Source organism: Stegodyphus dumicola, chromosome 5 (genome assembly GCF_044657685.1).
Source record: "Stegodyphus dumicola isolate Sdum_Otavi_A_Nest chromosome 5, ASM4465768v1".
Lineage (NCBI taxonomy): Eukaryota > Metazoa > Arthropoda > Arachnida > Araneae > Eresidae > Stegodyphus > Stegodyphus dumicola.
Window position 1 is genome coordinate 44,104,804 of NC_140772.1, and position 16,494 is coordinate 44,121,297.

A 16,494-nucleotide genomic window follows, 5' to 3' on the forward strand; every position below is an offset into this window, starting at 1 on the left:
TCTAAATGACATCTTTTTCTGTGTCTGTTTAGACGTCTAAATGACATCTTTTTCTGTGTCTGTTTAGACGTCTAAATGACATCTTTTTCTGTGTCTGTTTAGAGGTCCAAAAAGAACTCCTTGAATAAAATGGTATTAAATTCACCAAATAAATGCGAAAAGCTAATATTTTAGAAGTTAAAAATTATTTTTGCTATTGTGGACAGACTAATGATCCAATACTTCTGGCTTAAAACCTTATTATAAAAATTGTTTTAAACAAATATGGTTTTCAGATAATAAAATAATTTAAATTTACAATTTATTTTCGTATTGATTATAAAAGTGCTCTCTAACATGAAACATGGCTGTGGAAGGAAAAAGAGCTCTTGTCTCTAAAAATAAGCAATCAGTATATTATATTTTCCAAGAAAGTATTCTTATAATAAGCAATCATTTTGTCATATTTTCCAGGAAAGTATCTAAAAAATGAAGCATTTTCTTGAATGACTTTTAATAGCATCTTAATGATTAACAAAAATAATTTTTCTTTATGATATCTTTGCGTTTTTTTTACGTTTTCGGAAATAAGCGAAACAGGTAGAATTGATAGTTATTTGTTCATATCTCTTCCAGAACCTAGGAAAACATTTTAATTAAAAATATCTTGTTCAATAGAAGCAGCACAATTTAGATTTATTGTTAAATACGACTGCCTAGTGAATCACCTACACCATATTGTCATCTTAAAAAACCAGGACTTCTCGCTTTAGGGAAGAAATGAGTATGCCTCACGTTACGAGATACTCGGCGTTACGCGAGTTTCAGACATGGTGAGATACCAGAGTACCGGTATCCCGGAGAGACATTGACTTTTTGACTTTGTGTTGCATTTTTTAAATGCATTCCTGTAAAATATTTGTCTTTTGTCTTGCTATGGAAATACAATAATTATTCCAATCGGCTAAACATAATTTTAAGAAAGTCAGTTTATACACATTCTAAACTCCGCACCGAATGTGGATTATTTTCCCGTGTATTGTTTTATTACAACACAAATCAGCACACATCAACTTCGGGATAAAATATTTTAAATGAGTAAAAAAAGCAAATTTTACTTGCTAGGAATACCTAAGAATTTGATGGTGTCAAACTAAGAATTTTCTAAAACATTTTAAGCAAATATGATTTTAAAGAAATTAACTTCCTAAAACTGACACAAAATCATTTAAGTAATAAAAAGAAATAATTACAAAATCAATTAAAATTATTCTTTAACGTAAACTCAACTTGAATTATAACTACGCACAGCTTAAATCTGCTCCTAGCTTTCTGAAAGAAAACAAAATTAAGATATTATTAATACAATAACAAATAAATTTAACCAGTTGCCTTACATGAAATAGTTCTCGTTCACACTTCCCACTTCCGCAGAGAAATCAGACTCTCCCAGATGCTTCCGTATTCGAAGAATTCCAAATATGGCACTGCTGCAATAGCTTGGCGGTAGATTAATAACTAATAACCTTTAAATCTCTTTCTAACTCTCACTTTTTTACTCTCTTGTCTGCCGATAGTAATTAGGCGGGTCCAAATTTAAGCAAACTGGCTTCTTCAGATTCCAAATTCCAAACGAGGCAAGCATAAAAAAGAAAGAAAAAGAAAATTTTACTTAAAATTCCAATAAACAATAATCAATACAAATATTATTAAAAATCTTAATAAAGGTTTTTATAAGACAGTTTTTCAGATGTAAAGATGGCACCACAAGCGGCCACTATGAGCGGCCCCTGAGTAACAGTAATTCAACTTGGTTTCTATTCTAAAAGATCTGCAGAAATTTTTATGTTTTCCCAGTGTATAGTGTGAATATTACCCAGTTTCCCCTATAAACTTCTTTGAGAAGTCATCCTTTCCATTAGATGTATTATAAGGTACATTTTCTCTCCTTTCTACATGCCTGCATGCCTTCGTGAGAGCTCACTTGGCGTGCATTCGAGAGGTTCAGGTTCGAGTTCCGCGAGGGCATTGCTAATCTTTCATGAAACTCCATCCTTTCCATTAGATGTATTATAAGGTACATTTTCTCTCCTTTCTACATGCCTGCATGCCTTCGTGAGAGCTCACTTGGCGTGCATTCGAGAGGTTCAGGTTCGAGTTCCGCGAGGGCATTGCTAATCTTTCATGAAACTCTCTTTCACTTAGAGAGACAGCACTCGGAAGTTTATGACGCACTGGGGAAACGGTGTAGCACCACGATGCCTGGGTGAAGGACCCTACCCCTTGTAGAACAGATATGTTATTTCGAATACTGTCATGAATAACTAGTATATATTTAGAATTTATATATATATGTGATGTACCAGCTTTTTGTCAGGAATAAATAGATTGTTGAAGAATCGTCAATGTAGTCGTAGCTTAAATTATCAGACGATAGTTTTAAAAAACAGGATCCATTTATTATATTTCAGGAGAAAATAGCAATTACAAAAATCATATCTCCGGAGTAAATAAAACAGAATTACTAATAACTTTTTGTATGAAGTTTACTGCATTGTTACATTAAAGAAAAAAGCCCCGATATTCCTTTTGCGAGTCTTTTTATAGCCTCTGGAAAGGCGGAGCTTCCAAGAAATGACGTCAGCCAATCCACTTTGCTTGAAATATTTCCAGAACATTCTAAAACTGTACGTGTAGAAAAGGCGGGAAAAACAACTTGACAACGGGGCTGTGGATTTAATTCCACGTACTTTCAAATAAGAGAACGTCGCCATTAAAATTAAAAGAACATACAGTTATAATTTTAATTGTATTCTTGACTATGGAATTTTATTATTACAAATATATATATAATTAAATCATGTTTTTAACATATTTTAAAGTTGTAAGAATAGATATAAGATAAGAGAGAAATTAAAAGATTAATTTCTAAAAAGACTAAAGTCTGCGTCAAGTTTCAGTAGATTTGAAATGCTATCTGGGAAGGCCGAGAAAGGAGGAATGAGCTGGCTATAGCCTGATGCAGAAAAAACTTTCATATAAAAAGTAGGCAAAGTAGTGTGAGTCTCTTGGTCCACTAGTAATAATTAAACCTTAAATCTATAACACAATATTAAGAGGTACATATCAGATTAAATACGTTTTACAATATGAGTACTTAGTATGGCCATATGCCTTTTACTATGTGTCATTAAAGTCGTAATCGTAAATCCTTATAACTGGGTTGTTCATATTAGCAAAAGTTCCGGGTGATCCGGCAGTAAAAACATTTAAGTTGTTCTATACCCAGTTCTTCATATAACTTTTGATTTCGAATTTGTAACCTGTCTTAGGACACAATTTTGTGCCTGTTGCATTTTTTTTCTATACGTTTTGCATAAATATGCACACCGGGCAGGCATAGCCTAGTATGGGACGCAATACGGTTTTATAAATAAGCAACTTGTTGTCTATTGAAAGTACACTGTTTGGAGAAATTAAGGGGTGAAGTGTGACTTTACTAAGCCGAAACTTATTAAGGATGGATGTTATATGTGAGTTTTACTGAGGATCACCCCAATATGGAAGTTTTATAGTAATAATTAACCAGCCACAAAATTTACATTCGAGTTCTAGCTATAAATCTCATGTAAGTCTATGCAAGCCCTCTGTGAAGAGTCCTAGTAAGAATCCTTCATTATTCAATAAGGCAGAGATTCAAACAAAGCCTCTAGAAAGTTCTCTCAAACAAAGAGTCAGAGAAATAAAGTCATAGCAAACTCAAAAAGTCAGAATTCATGGCATCGAATAAAAGTATTTTATGGTTCAGTTTCTAAAATTAGAAGCGCGAGCCGGTATGGAAGACTGTAGGGAGAAATGAACAAAAATAAATTAATTAATTAATTAAACAATTTACAGTTCAATTAAATTCTTCGATTAAAGTTAAAAGTAAGGAAAAAATTTCTAACTTTAACAAATTAAATTGTTATGATAATTAAATAATGAGGTAAAACTTCAAATATAATAAAAATTAAATAAATTAATAAAAGGAATAACAAGTAAATATACTAATAGTAAATCTAAAATTATTATCAAAACCAAGTGAAATAATTTAACAAATTTAACACAAAAAAAAATCAGTCATTAATAGTAACAAGTAACTGATAGTAACAAATTTAATTAATAGTAGCAAGACCTGATATCAATAATAAATGAAACGTTAAGTACTTTAAAAAGCATTCTTCGCGCTTAGACAAAACAGCTTTTTTATTTTGACTTTTAAGTCTTTTTTAGCCAGCGTATAAAATTTTCTACTCTTAAAAATACTTTTCTTCCTGGGTTATTCAAGTTTTTCTCATTTAATTGCTCTTCTCAGGGTACGTACGCTTTACATTCAGCATTCAATATCGATATTAGCTTTAGAAATTGCTAAATAAAAGTTGCTGTTGTAATAATAGCAGAAATAGTAATAGCAGAAATTTTATTCATATTGCATTCAGTTAACCTTTCAAGATACTTAAGTGTATAGGAAAGAGACATACCTCATTTTTGTTCAATATTTCCACAATTCCCACATTTCGAGTCACACAACGATTCAAAATAAATAATTCTTCCGAAACATTCTAAGGAATCGAAAATATTTTCGATTTGTATGCATCAAACTTGGGAGTCTTGCACAAGTGCAGAAATATTATATCAATAAAACTCTTCGAGTCACACTGCCGGTTGTATATGCTCATGTTCTTTCTAAAAATCTTAAAAGATATCATAAAATCTCTCAAAAGCCCTTCCATATATTTTCGAGAACTCTCGAATCCCCAATCGCCAAAATTAAATTCTTCAAGCATGCTTTCCCGCGAAAATTGCATCTACCAATCCGTCTGGAAATATCTGAAAAGTTCTGCTTGGAACTTCCATATAAACCACAAAATTCCTCGCGTAATCGTTTAGTGGAGTTTAGCATAACCTTTTCAGAATGCCCAGCATTCCATGATCGTCCGAGAGGATTTTCCGACAAGGAGTGAGCAGAAGGAGGAGGAGGCGAAAATTTAGAACTGAATACCGAGAAATTATTACAGGGAATGCTACGGTTTGTAAAGTATGCACTCATATACGATTTAATATAGCTTGGCGGAAGAAATATAAAATAGCTGGGTGTATTTCAGATGCTGGAGGAATCGAACTCATTTTAGCACCGAATACGAGAGTCTGGTACATTTTTCAGTGGTATATTTTGTCTCGATAACATTTCAGATATAACGTTATTCAGTTTTATTTCGAATCGCTTGCATAATATATAATTTCAAATGTCATTTTGTAAGATTGCAAGCTAATTACACTTAATCTGAACACTAGGTAGTCCTCCTCAACTGTTAGATACATTCTCGTCCTATTCTTATTTAAAAATCCGTCAACATGTGAAAGTTATGACAGCAATTGTAAAATAAACATGTGAATCTTTTCCCAGACAAGCACCCAACAATTTTCTATGCAAAGACGTATATGAGGCAACGTTGTTTGTTGGTCAGTGTGAAATTCAACATATTGCTCAAATCTTTCATAACAGTGTTCATGCTTTCAAAGTAAGCATTGGCAGCAAAACGCTTTTAAAGTATGGCATTCTGTTTCGCTTTTTCTTTTTATTAATGTAAAGATATATTCCTCGTATTGAGAAAACTTTTACAAAGGTCGAATTAAATTGACGAAGAAAGTACGTTTTGTCGTCAGAAGTACACAGTTAGTGCATTAAACCTTCATATAGAAAACTCTTTTGCTCTTTCTTTCAACCACGGAAAAGATCCAAACATTTATTAGCCCAAAAGCGGCGTTAGCTCAAAAGGGCTGTTATTAGGGATTTTGCGTTGTATCCCTATAAAAGGGTGTATCCCTTTTCAGATTGTTGCCACCAAATATTACTGTTTTGCATTATTTTTAAAGAAATGAAATACTGAAGAATCTGCATGAAATGTTCCTCGCACTGTTAAAAGACAATGGTACCTAGATACATCAAATTTTGAGTAACATAGTCCTCCACCCGAACATATGCACCTGGAAGACCAAATTTTGAGTTTCGAATTTGTTTTAATATCTATTTAATATTTTTCATCTTATTTAATCTTTTTAAAGAACTAAACGATTTGAAAAAGAGCAGTGCGATATTGTTCGAAAGAAAGCATTTTTATCTCCTTCGTGCGAGCCTGCCTATCGAAAATTTTAAAGATATGCTGTTTTCATATATTAAGTGCGAAGAACGTGATATTCAATAAGTGAAGTTAATACACAAAACGTTAACAATGAAAAGACAAAAGAGGTTTCCAAGCTATCTTACTAAGAAATCTGAGCATTGATATGATGAAATGAGAAAAGACTAAAAAATTAGAAACAAAAAGCTAAATCGGAAATTCGAAAGATATACTGCTATGTTGCTTTTAAAATGTATTTAATTTTTGTTGCTGAATTGTACATGGCGTAAAAGAGAAGAAAATAATGCTTAATAGTCAAGCTAAAAAAGACAAAAATGGATTAACAGGAGAGCAACAGCAGACTTGTAGACTGCAAAGCTCAATGACAGCGTTAAAAAACTTAACAAACAAACCCTTTAGGGCGAAAGTTAAAATCTGAATCTTTCCTGGTTTTTTTTTTTTATTCTTTTTATTTATTTATTTTTTCCCTTCGTCTTGAAAATAGGAAATTGACATTTTAACCGAAACTTAAAAATCTGACTTTTTGCGGGGCTGATTATGTACCACTGTTCCATGATTTGTAAATCAAATATCAAATTAGAGCCAAAATAATGAATTCATCATCAATCAGCACAGCCCAACGGTAGGTAAAACACAGTTACGTAATTTCTCTCTCTTCTGATTATTCTGACACCAGTTGTTACGTGTTATTTTCTTCCTTCGCGTTCGTACGGGGTTCGTAGATTTGGACTGAATAACGATGAAATATCGAAACACACTTTATTAGCCAGTTTTGTCAGGACAACTCCAAAATACGTTTTACAGTCGTCAAAGGTCTACTATAAACATGCTGACACAATCAGCGACACAGCCTTCAGGTTATCAGGCTATCACGGTGGAGACAGCTTCCTGCAAAGCACCCGACTCTGCTTTCTGGAGTACATCTCCCGACTCTCCTTGGTCGTTCTCAGAACTCCACGTACTCTCGAGACTCTCCACGCTACAACTCGTGATGCACTCGACGACACACGAGCACAGCTCCTGACTCTTCGGTTCAGTCTTTCCCGGAGCTCAACACGCTCTCTCGACGATGCACTAACCGCAATACTCTAACAGACTCCTTCAGTGGACTCGACGACCCACTCGGCACTCGATGCCCGGCTGTCAACTCGATCGACTCCGCAAGGATTGACTCGCTAGACGAGGCTCACACACTCTCGATGAGAGACACACTTCCTCTGGATGAAGCACACTGACTGACTGCGGACCAGCAGGGTTTATATAGCTTTCGGCTTGTGTTCGGGAACATTCTGAGCTAAACCGGTAAGAATTCGTTCCAGAAGGTTCTCCAACCGTCTTTGGTATATCGAGAATTTTGTCGCCAAATATCGCCAAATGGGCGATTTCCCGCCAAATGTGGCAACCGTGCCCTCCTTTGCCATTTTATGGCAACCCTAAACTGCTTTGCGGAGAAGCCATCTCACCGCACCTGTACATTTCATAACAATACAATAATTACAGTATTTTGGGCTGATGTTGCCAACATTCTCGTTCTGACTTAGATTCTCACTTATTATCTTAACTCACCTAATCTGCATTTTCTACTGGAGTTGACGGAAAGATAGAACCACGAGAAAGATTCAACATTAGAAATTTTGAGTTTTTTATAATGTGCTAGTAAAATAAACCTAAAAATTTTGGGACGATTTCAGCCTCCTGCTGTATACTCATCACATTATAAGACTTAGCCTCTGTAAACCATACATGTGAAAAGATTTTGTCTTTTATGCTGTTATTACTTGTCCAGTCCGTTAAAAGTACACTTAATCATGAAGAAGAGCTACACTTGCTCTTAGTCGTTACCTGTAGGCTATCTATACTTGTAAGATGACTCTACTCAACTTCATTCGAAATTTAATCATGAATATCACATACGTAGGAATCTTCCACAAACATATGTAAAGAACTTTGCAAGCGACAATTTTTTGTGAGTTTGATCATTTATTACATAAAATTCGAGGATATCTGCCTGAAAAAAAGATGCCTTGATGGAGAACTTTTTAAGTGAACCTGACTCGTATTTTAATAGTGCGAAAACAGAAAACGCAAATACAGTCAGCAGACCAGGGGGGGGCCATTTTCTGTTGATTATTTGGATTAACTAAGACTTTTTGCCTGAGAAAAGGATGCTTTCGTAAAGGACTTTCTGAAGAAACTGATTCGTATTCGTCTTACACGTGAGGAAAACACAAAAACACTCTTATGCTGCCTGTTCCTTCATCAAAGTTGAACTTCGGTCGAACTATCGGTGTTTAGTGGTCAGATTTGGCACTGATGGGTTCCGTTCTCTAAGATTCAATCCTATTCATTCGACAACTAGTGTGCATGTGTTACGAGTGTGCAGTAAAAACACTAAACGCATGTGTTACGAGTATGCAGTAAAAACACATGCCAAATAACGTTTGTACCTGGCATGTGTTTTCACGGACACACGCATGCCAAATAATGTCCGTAGTCTGTTCTCTAACACTGGAGAATTTCATAATTCCGCGGGTAAGGCGGTCAGTCATTTATTTAGCTCCTGAACGTTTAGTTTTATTTTATAAATATAAAAAGCTACTTTAAATTTTGGTATTTATCAAAATTTTTCACACTTTTTATTGTTTAATTATAAAACGCTTTTAAAAATAATATAAATCTCTCTCTCTGTCTTCCTCTCACTTTGTACATACGGTATGTATTTTTCGAGTTTGGGAAAGGAAGGGAATAATGATCTAGCAATAGTGAAAGGGTTACACGGTGGCAAAATAGGTTAACAACTACTAGTCTACATCTTATTCAACTCCTGACCATTTGATATTCGCTGACATACAAATCAAAACTACCTCTTGTAAGATTTACACTGTCTGAGCTTTGCTAGGAACTCAAAACTAATTTTCGGAATAAGCGGGCTTATAGAACACATTATGTTCAAAACAAACCAGGTAATTTGTATTCCTTATGCTACTATTTTGATAAGATTAATTATACAGCTATTGTAATTAGCCCTTTCCGTATCTCTATCATAGCTAATTCAAAAAAAAAATCATGTGTACACTACATGACTTGCTTGTACGGAATATTAAATTATACGCATTTTTTCTTGCATTTCATTTAAACTTATTGAATTGAATTAAATCTACTTCGCCGACAGCGCATAAACCACAATAGAATAAATGCATTCTTTAAAATTCACTCTAGTATTTGTTTACCATAGCGACACTCTGGCGCTAGATTCACTTAACAGTATTATATTTCGTTCATATTATAACTCAGAATGCACAAAATGTATATCATTTAAAGAATTATCTAATCGTTGCCACATGTTCTATTCAAATACTATAATAAAGCTAGAACTATGTATAAAAGAAATTAAGCAAATAAAACAAAAAAGAAAACGTTTTTCACAGACGATTGAGTATTTCTCATCCAATTAATTCAGTTCTCACTTCGCGAGAAGGCAAAAATACATAAAAACTCAAAATATCTATATTAAAAAATTACGAAGTAAATCTTAAACACTTATTTCCTCGCAACAATTCCAGAAAACGATTAAGCATGATTTAATTGGCAATAATAAATGAAGGCGTTACCTTTGTTGTTGCGAAGCTACGTTTCTCTAGATTGGAAACAAATCCACTAGTCTGCTGTTTCAAATGTAAACAAACAATGGCCGCCATCAAGAAAAGGATTAGGCTTAGCGGCGCTTAAACAACTTTAAAATTGTTGATAATTCTAAAATTATTGCATAGAGATTTACTAAAGTCATAAAAACCTTGACCGGAAGATAAAAACAACATAATACAATCATTTTTAAAGCAAAAAATGTACAATTTACAAAGATATAAGAGTAAAGAAACTGAGATCACTGAGCCGGGTAACAGAGTGGATACATATATAAATATATTTATATACGTTTGGTGCTTCCGTTTGCAACCCAAATACGAGTTATAGCAGTCCTATACACAAAATTTCAACGTTCTGAGGCTACTCGTTTTTGAGTTATGCGAGATACGTGCGTACGTATGTACGTACAGACGCCACGAAAAATTCTCTTCAGAATTAATTTTAAAGAAGTTTTATAATTTTTTTGGAGGAAAAGAGTCTTTTATTCTGTCCTTACGTACAGATATCACGCAAAAACATCGTTAAATTGGATTCGATAGCGGTCAAAATGGATATTTTCGTTAAAATATGCTGCCTGAAACTTTTCGCGATTACAATACTTCCTTTTTACTTCGTACAAGGAAGTAAAAACATATACGATAACTGAAATACACCAATTTAATTTTTCGAAAACTATAATTTCCCCTAATTTATTTCTAGAGTTATTTTTTATATTATCAAATTAGTTTTCTTATTAAATAAAATTTGTACTTATTTGCTTTAATATCATTCTTGAATTCAAGTTTTTCGGAAATTTACAGCATTCCTTGGTCTTTTACTCCGTGTAAATCAAGTTACAAAATTTCAAATTTACGTATAAACTTAGGGCAGAGAAAATTTATTTTGATGTTATTTTTGCAGGAAATTCTACCTACTTCAAAGAAACCTCACACAAGATTTCCCTTATGAATACTTCCGCTTTTCGAAGTTGAAAGACTTGCTGCCAAATTGATTTACATTGATTTACTTGAATCGATATACTTCGAATAGTCTCTCGAACTCAATATACTTGAAAATATAACTTAATATATCCACATATTCTTAATGAACATTCACATACTTCCAAATGACGACAACAAACGACGACACTCAGAAAATGGAAATAATAGCAAATATTTGACTGCATATCAGTAATGAAAATACACGAAGGCATAGAAAATCCGTTCTCTTTGTTCTGCAAAAGGGATTTGTCTACAGAACCATCTTGTCATCACAAATATTTGTCTGTAAACTAGATATAGAAAAGTTGTTTAGAAAATGTTACTACAAATTATATTTTACTTATCCAGGAGTCTATATATATTTCTAACACGTTTCTCAACATAAAATAAATAACCTTATAAAAATAGTATAAGCACTTTGGGTGGGGAACTCAGTAATAATGAAATTAGTTTTTTTATTAAGAGACGCATACTAATAACTTTTATATTTAGTTTAAAATAAAATGCTAAGCAGCGTATTTAAACTTTATTCAGTAAAACATTTCATACATTTAGAAAACCACAAAGATATTTTTAATGAATATTTTCAGCAAGCTCCTTAATAATGAATGATGTTATCGTCAAGACAAAATTATTAATCTTTAAAATGGGCAAATTTTGCTTGATAATTGGTCCTTAACTTTTCTCAAAAGCAAAACGTCACATCTGGCATCGAAACATTATCTAACTCAGTAAACTGGTTACAGAATATCTCCGTTAAGCTTACACGTTTACGTATGGAAGACCTTCTTTTATCAACTTATTAAATTCTTAGTAGTTTAAATTGCAGATTTTGTCCTACGGACATCATATTTAAAAATTTGTTGTTAAAGAACCCTGGAATCCTCAGTATTCCAATTGTTTTCTTACAATTCTGTGTATCTTTTTACTTCCTTGTACGAAGTAAAATTAGTATTGTAATCGGAAAAAATTTCGAGTATCATATTTCAACGGAAGTATCACTTTTGACCGCTCAAGAATCCATTTGAACGATTATGCGTGATATCTGTACGTACGGATACACTAAAGGAGTATTTTTTTTTCCAAAACGGATTCTAAAATGGATTCTAAATGGATTCAGAAGGGACTTTTTTGTGACGTCTATACAGACCTACGTATGTGTACTTACGTACGTATGCGTATATTTCAAAAACGATTAGAAGTAGAACGTTGAAATTTTGCATATGAGACTGCCATAACATCTAGTTGTGCACCTCTTTTTTGTTGTAATTGTCTGCACCAAATGTATATATGTGTCTGTATACACAAAATGTATATATAATGTAATAATAAAATTCCATAGTCAAGAATACACTTAAAATTCTAACTGTATGTTCTTTTCATTTTTAATGGCGACGTTCTCTTATTAGAAAGTACGTGGAATTAAATCCACAGCCCCGTAGTCAAGTTGTTTTTCCCCCCTTTTCTACACGTACAGTTGTAGAATGTTCTGGAAATATTTAAAGGGAACTCGATTGGCTGACGAGGCTGACGTCATTTCTTGGAAGCTCCGCCTTTCCAGAGGCTATAAAAGGTCTCGCAAAGGAATATCGGGGGGCTTTTTCTTAAATATAACGATGTAGTAAACTTCATACAAAAAGTTATTAGTAATTCTTTTTATTTACTCCAGAAATATGATTTTGTAACTGCTATTTCTCCTGACCAATAATAAATGGATCCTGTTTTTTAAACTTATCGTCTGATAATTTAAGCTACGACTACATCTATATTTCTTCAACGATCTATTTATTCTGTACAAAAGCTGATACATCGCATATATATGTATATATATATATACCACCGAGCTGGGTAAGAGGGTAGGTGTATATATATATATATATACACCCATCCTCTTACTCAGCTCGATGAGCTCCATTTTTTATTCTTATGTGTTGATAAATTCTGCATTTTTTGCTTTAAAAGTGATTGAATTATGTTGCTCTTAATGTTCCGGTTAGGGTTTTTATGCCTTTACTTGATCTGCAAGCAACAGTTGTAGAATTATCAACAATTTAAATGTTTAAGTGTTGCTAGGTCTAACGAGGCAGCCATTTGTTTACATTTCAAACTCCTATTAGAACAGTGAATTAAGTCAGTTGGTGCACCAAATTCAGTGTCTTTTTGCACAGGGGGCACCGAAAGCTGGCTTTTAGTTTTGTGCACCGAACGAAGAGAAAACGGTATTGATTAAATGAAAAATATATCTCTAATGAAATTCGGGGAAATAAGTTTAAGCGAAGTGCAGCAAAAATGTGTATAATTTAATAGGCCGTACATGGAAGTTATGTCGTCAGATTTTTATGTCAGAGTTTATATCAGATTTTTTAAAATACTTAAGTGCATGTCTAACATCGGTATTAAGGAATTTAAGTCCAATAATAGCTAACAGATAATAAACCATTTCTCTTCTCCAAACACTACTTTTCCTTACCATCACAAGTAAATAATTGATTTTCGTCGATAAAAAAAAAATTACTATTATCTGCAGGCAATTTCTCTTCCCAGATGAGAAACAGATACATTTTTAATGCCTACACGTATCTGTCTTGACAATGAACAATATCTTTGGGCTAAACGTACACTCTCTCAAAGTCAATAAATATTCCTATTTCATCCAAAAATACCTTCAGCTACATCTAGTATTAAATGTTTACAACTCACTTTATGAATATTTCCTTCGAACGAACGAATTATTCTATATTGGCAATGAAATATATTTCGAACATGTAGCTACTAATGAAGGAAATAATAGACTAAGAAGAAAGCTGTATCAATGGCATACGTTAAAGCTTATGTAATAAATTATAAGCATTTATTTCTCTTTTGCGCCGTGAATATAATTCTCCCCATTTCTTACTAGCGTTTTGTAATCCGCTTAGTACCTATTTTATTAAAGCTATCAATGGCAGTGTCATTCAGTACCCTGAAGAATATGAAGTCGCTATAATAATTAAACAACATCAAGGACTGGAATATTTCTTTTCTGGAAGAGAAGCCATAAGGACAGCGATCAGTTCCCACTAACGCTCTTTGCATATTTATACCTGCCAAAACAACAACAAGAAGCAACACAAGAGGAAGATACTCTCTCCAGATCCCTTTGTGATAATTAACTTATTATGAATGATTTAATGCGATGGCAAGAGAGCGACTGTGTAAGGGGACGCAAAAGAAGCCCCACAAACCATGCATGAAGTTCCATGAATTTAATTAGCCATCGTAGCTTTCGCAACCCGAGCAACATGTCGACAGCACTCTCTGAGGCAATTTGATTGCCTTTCGGTCTGCGATCCTTGTCATGCGGGAATGTTCAGGCTTGTTTTGGACGCCCTACCTCATTATAAACCCATGAAATTAAAGAAATGGATGTTAGGTGAGGCAAGTTTGGGAACGAACGGGTGTTGGGAAGGTGCATATGACGATACTTTCGGGGATACACGCGATAGTTTTACTGAATTTAATGGAGGCGATAAGAAGAAAGGTTACGCGTTTTGCATAAGTTGCTGAAGACCTTCAAGAAATGTATTCTAAAACACATTATCTGAATTAATTAATGTACTCAGGTAAATTATGTGACGCTATAGAAAATGAAGCACGCCTTATTTTTGCTTCAGCTGTGGGTACATTAATAAGGAACGATTAACAAGTTATAGTTTTTAAATATACCTTTATTAATGCTTCCTGAGAATACCTCCAGAGGTTTGTTAAAAAGTCGAAAGGAATAAAAAGTTCTTCTTTACATTAACACAAAGGAATAAAACGTTAAGAGCATGATTAACGCCATTTACGGTATATAGAAAATAAAAACTTCTCCAATGGAAGATTCAAATATTTATGACGCACAAGAACCTATAATATAAAAATTACTCAGTAATTCAAATTAGAAATCTTTTTTACGCATTTACTCTAAACATTATATAAATAAAAGGCATTAGACAAAACGCAATATACACTGGTGTGCAAAAATCAAGGACGAGGCGGTTTTTTCAATATAACTTTGTACAAAAGCTTTTCAAATCAACGCATTTAATACCGTAAGATCCCCAATACGTAAGGACATGAGTAATGTAAGCAACACTTACTAAAAGAGAAATCAGAGGGATAAAAAGAAGCTTTATTGAAAAAGTAGCATGGAGCGCAATGCGACTGAAGGCCGAAACATCCCTGTGATGGGTTTCCAGCAAGAAACATCCGGTCTTTAATAGGGGATATGATCTCCCCTGACTGCTACGCAGGTTTCACAGCGTCTGCCCATGCTGAGAATGAGGGTGTCAATGAGTTGTTGAGGTATTGCTGCCCATTCGTCTTGCAGCGCCAATCGAAGCTCCGGAATCGTTACTCGTGGTAAGGTACGAGCTGTCAAGCGTCTGCCTAGAAAATCCCATACATGCTCGATGGGATTGAGATCTGGAGATCGTGCCGGCCAATCCATACGTTCAATATCCTCACTCTCTAAGAGCTGTTCGGCAGCTACTGTGCGATGACACGGTGCATTGTCGTCCATGAAAAGGAACTGCGGACCCATAGCGCCTCTAAAAAGACGCACATATGGAAGAAGAATCTCGGTACAATAACGGGTCCCGTTGATTGAACCTGCGTCGAAGATGTGAAGGTCTGTATGACTACCAAGCATGATGCCTCCCCAAACGAGAACACCGCCACCTCCATACCTGTCCCTTTGAATGATGTTCGAAGGATGATTGCGGCTTCCCCGCTCTCTCCAGATGAGTATGCGATGAGAATCGCTACTCAGACTGAATCATCTCTCATCTATAAAGAGTACTCGTCCCCATTCATTGTCTCTCCAATTCCGGTGTTCCCGGCACCACAGAGAACGCCTTCTCCGATGGGCAGGCGTTAGAGGTACACACCGTACAGGGCGTCGTGCAAACAGACCACCACTGTGCAGTCTTCTGGCCACGGTAAAACGCGATATCGGTCGTCCAGTCGTCTGTGTCGTGTGTCTAGCGATTTCTCCCGCTGTCTGCCGCCTGTTTCTTCTGGCCTGTAAGGCAATATACCGGTCATCTGCGGGTGTGGTTCCTCGTGAACGACCACTACTAAACCTCCGGGTAGCTAGCTGTTCCTGTAGTTTGAAATTGTTTCCAAAGTCGTGAAACGATGCTGTGAGCAATTCCGAACTCTGCAGCCACACTTGTCACACTGCGGCCTTCCTCCAACTTCCCAATGATTCGACCTCGGGTAAAAGCATCCAGATGTCGTCTAACAGATTGATTATTTGCTATTTCTCGCTGAGGCAGCAACTCGGTGTGATTTTAACTGCTACACGGCGAGCAATCTCTTTGCCAGAAATACTGATCTTACACCGACAACATGCTTTATACCACTCAGACACTCCCCCATTACGTCTACCTGCATATCTGAGCATGTGCTACCGTACATCACCTTACACCTATTGTACTTTTATACTTGTACTTAGTTGTACTTACTAATGCCTTTGCTACGTTACATCACCTTACTTAATCTCCTGATTGGTCTTTCTGTCCGCTCTGCCTCTTCGTTCAGCTGATATGGTAATTTTTCGACTTCGTCCTTAATTTTTGCACACCAGTGTATAATGCACAAAATTTAATACATATAATGATAAGGAAAGGTTGCGCCTGCTTTTCTTCATAAGGTTCAACAAACCAGGCGGCAGGGCTGCGCCC

At 34.9% G+C, this 16,494-nt stretch overlaps 1 protein-coding gene across 1 annotated transcript in view; it reads right to left on the reverse strand.

The window, feature by feature from the left end:
- Window positions 1-16,494, reverse strand: part of LOC118187773 (putative polypeptide N-acetylgalactosaminyltransferase 9) — a 907,951-nt gene that overhangs the window by 768,265 nt on the left and 123,192 nt on the right. The window contains exon 2 of the mRNA XM_085816616.1: window positions 1,377-1,591. The gene's annotated coding sequence lies outside the window, so the exon portion shown is untranslated. The remainder of the gene's footprint in view (window positions 1-1,376; window positions 1,592-16,494) is intronic.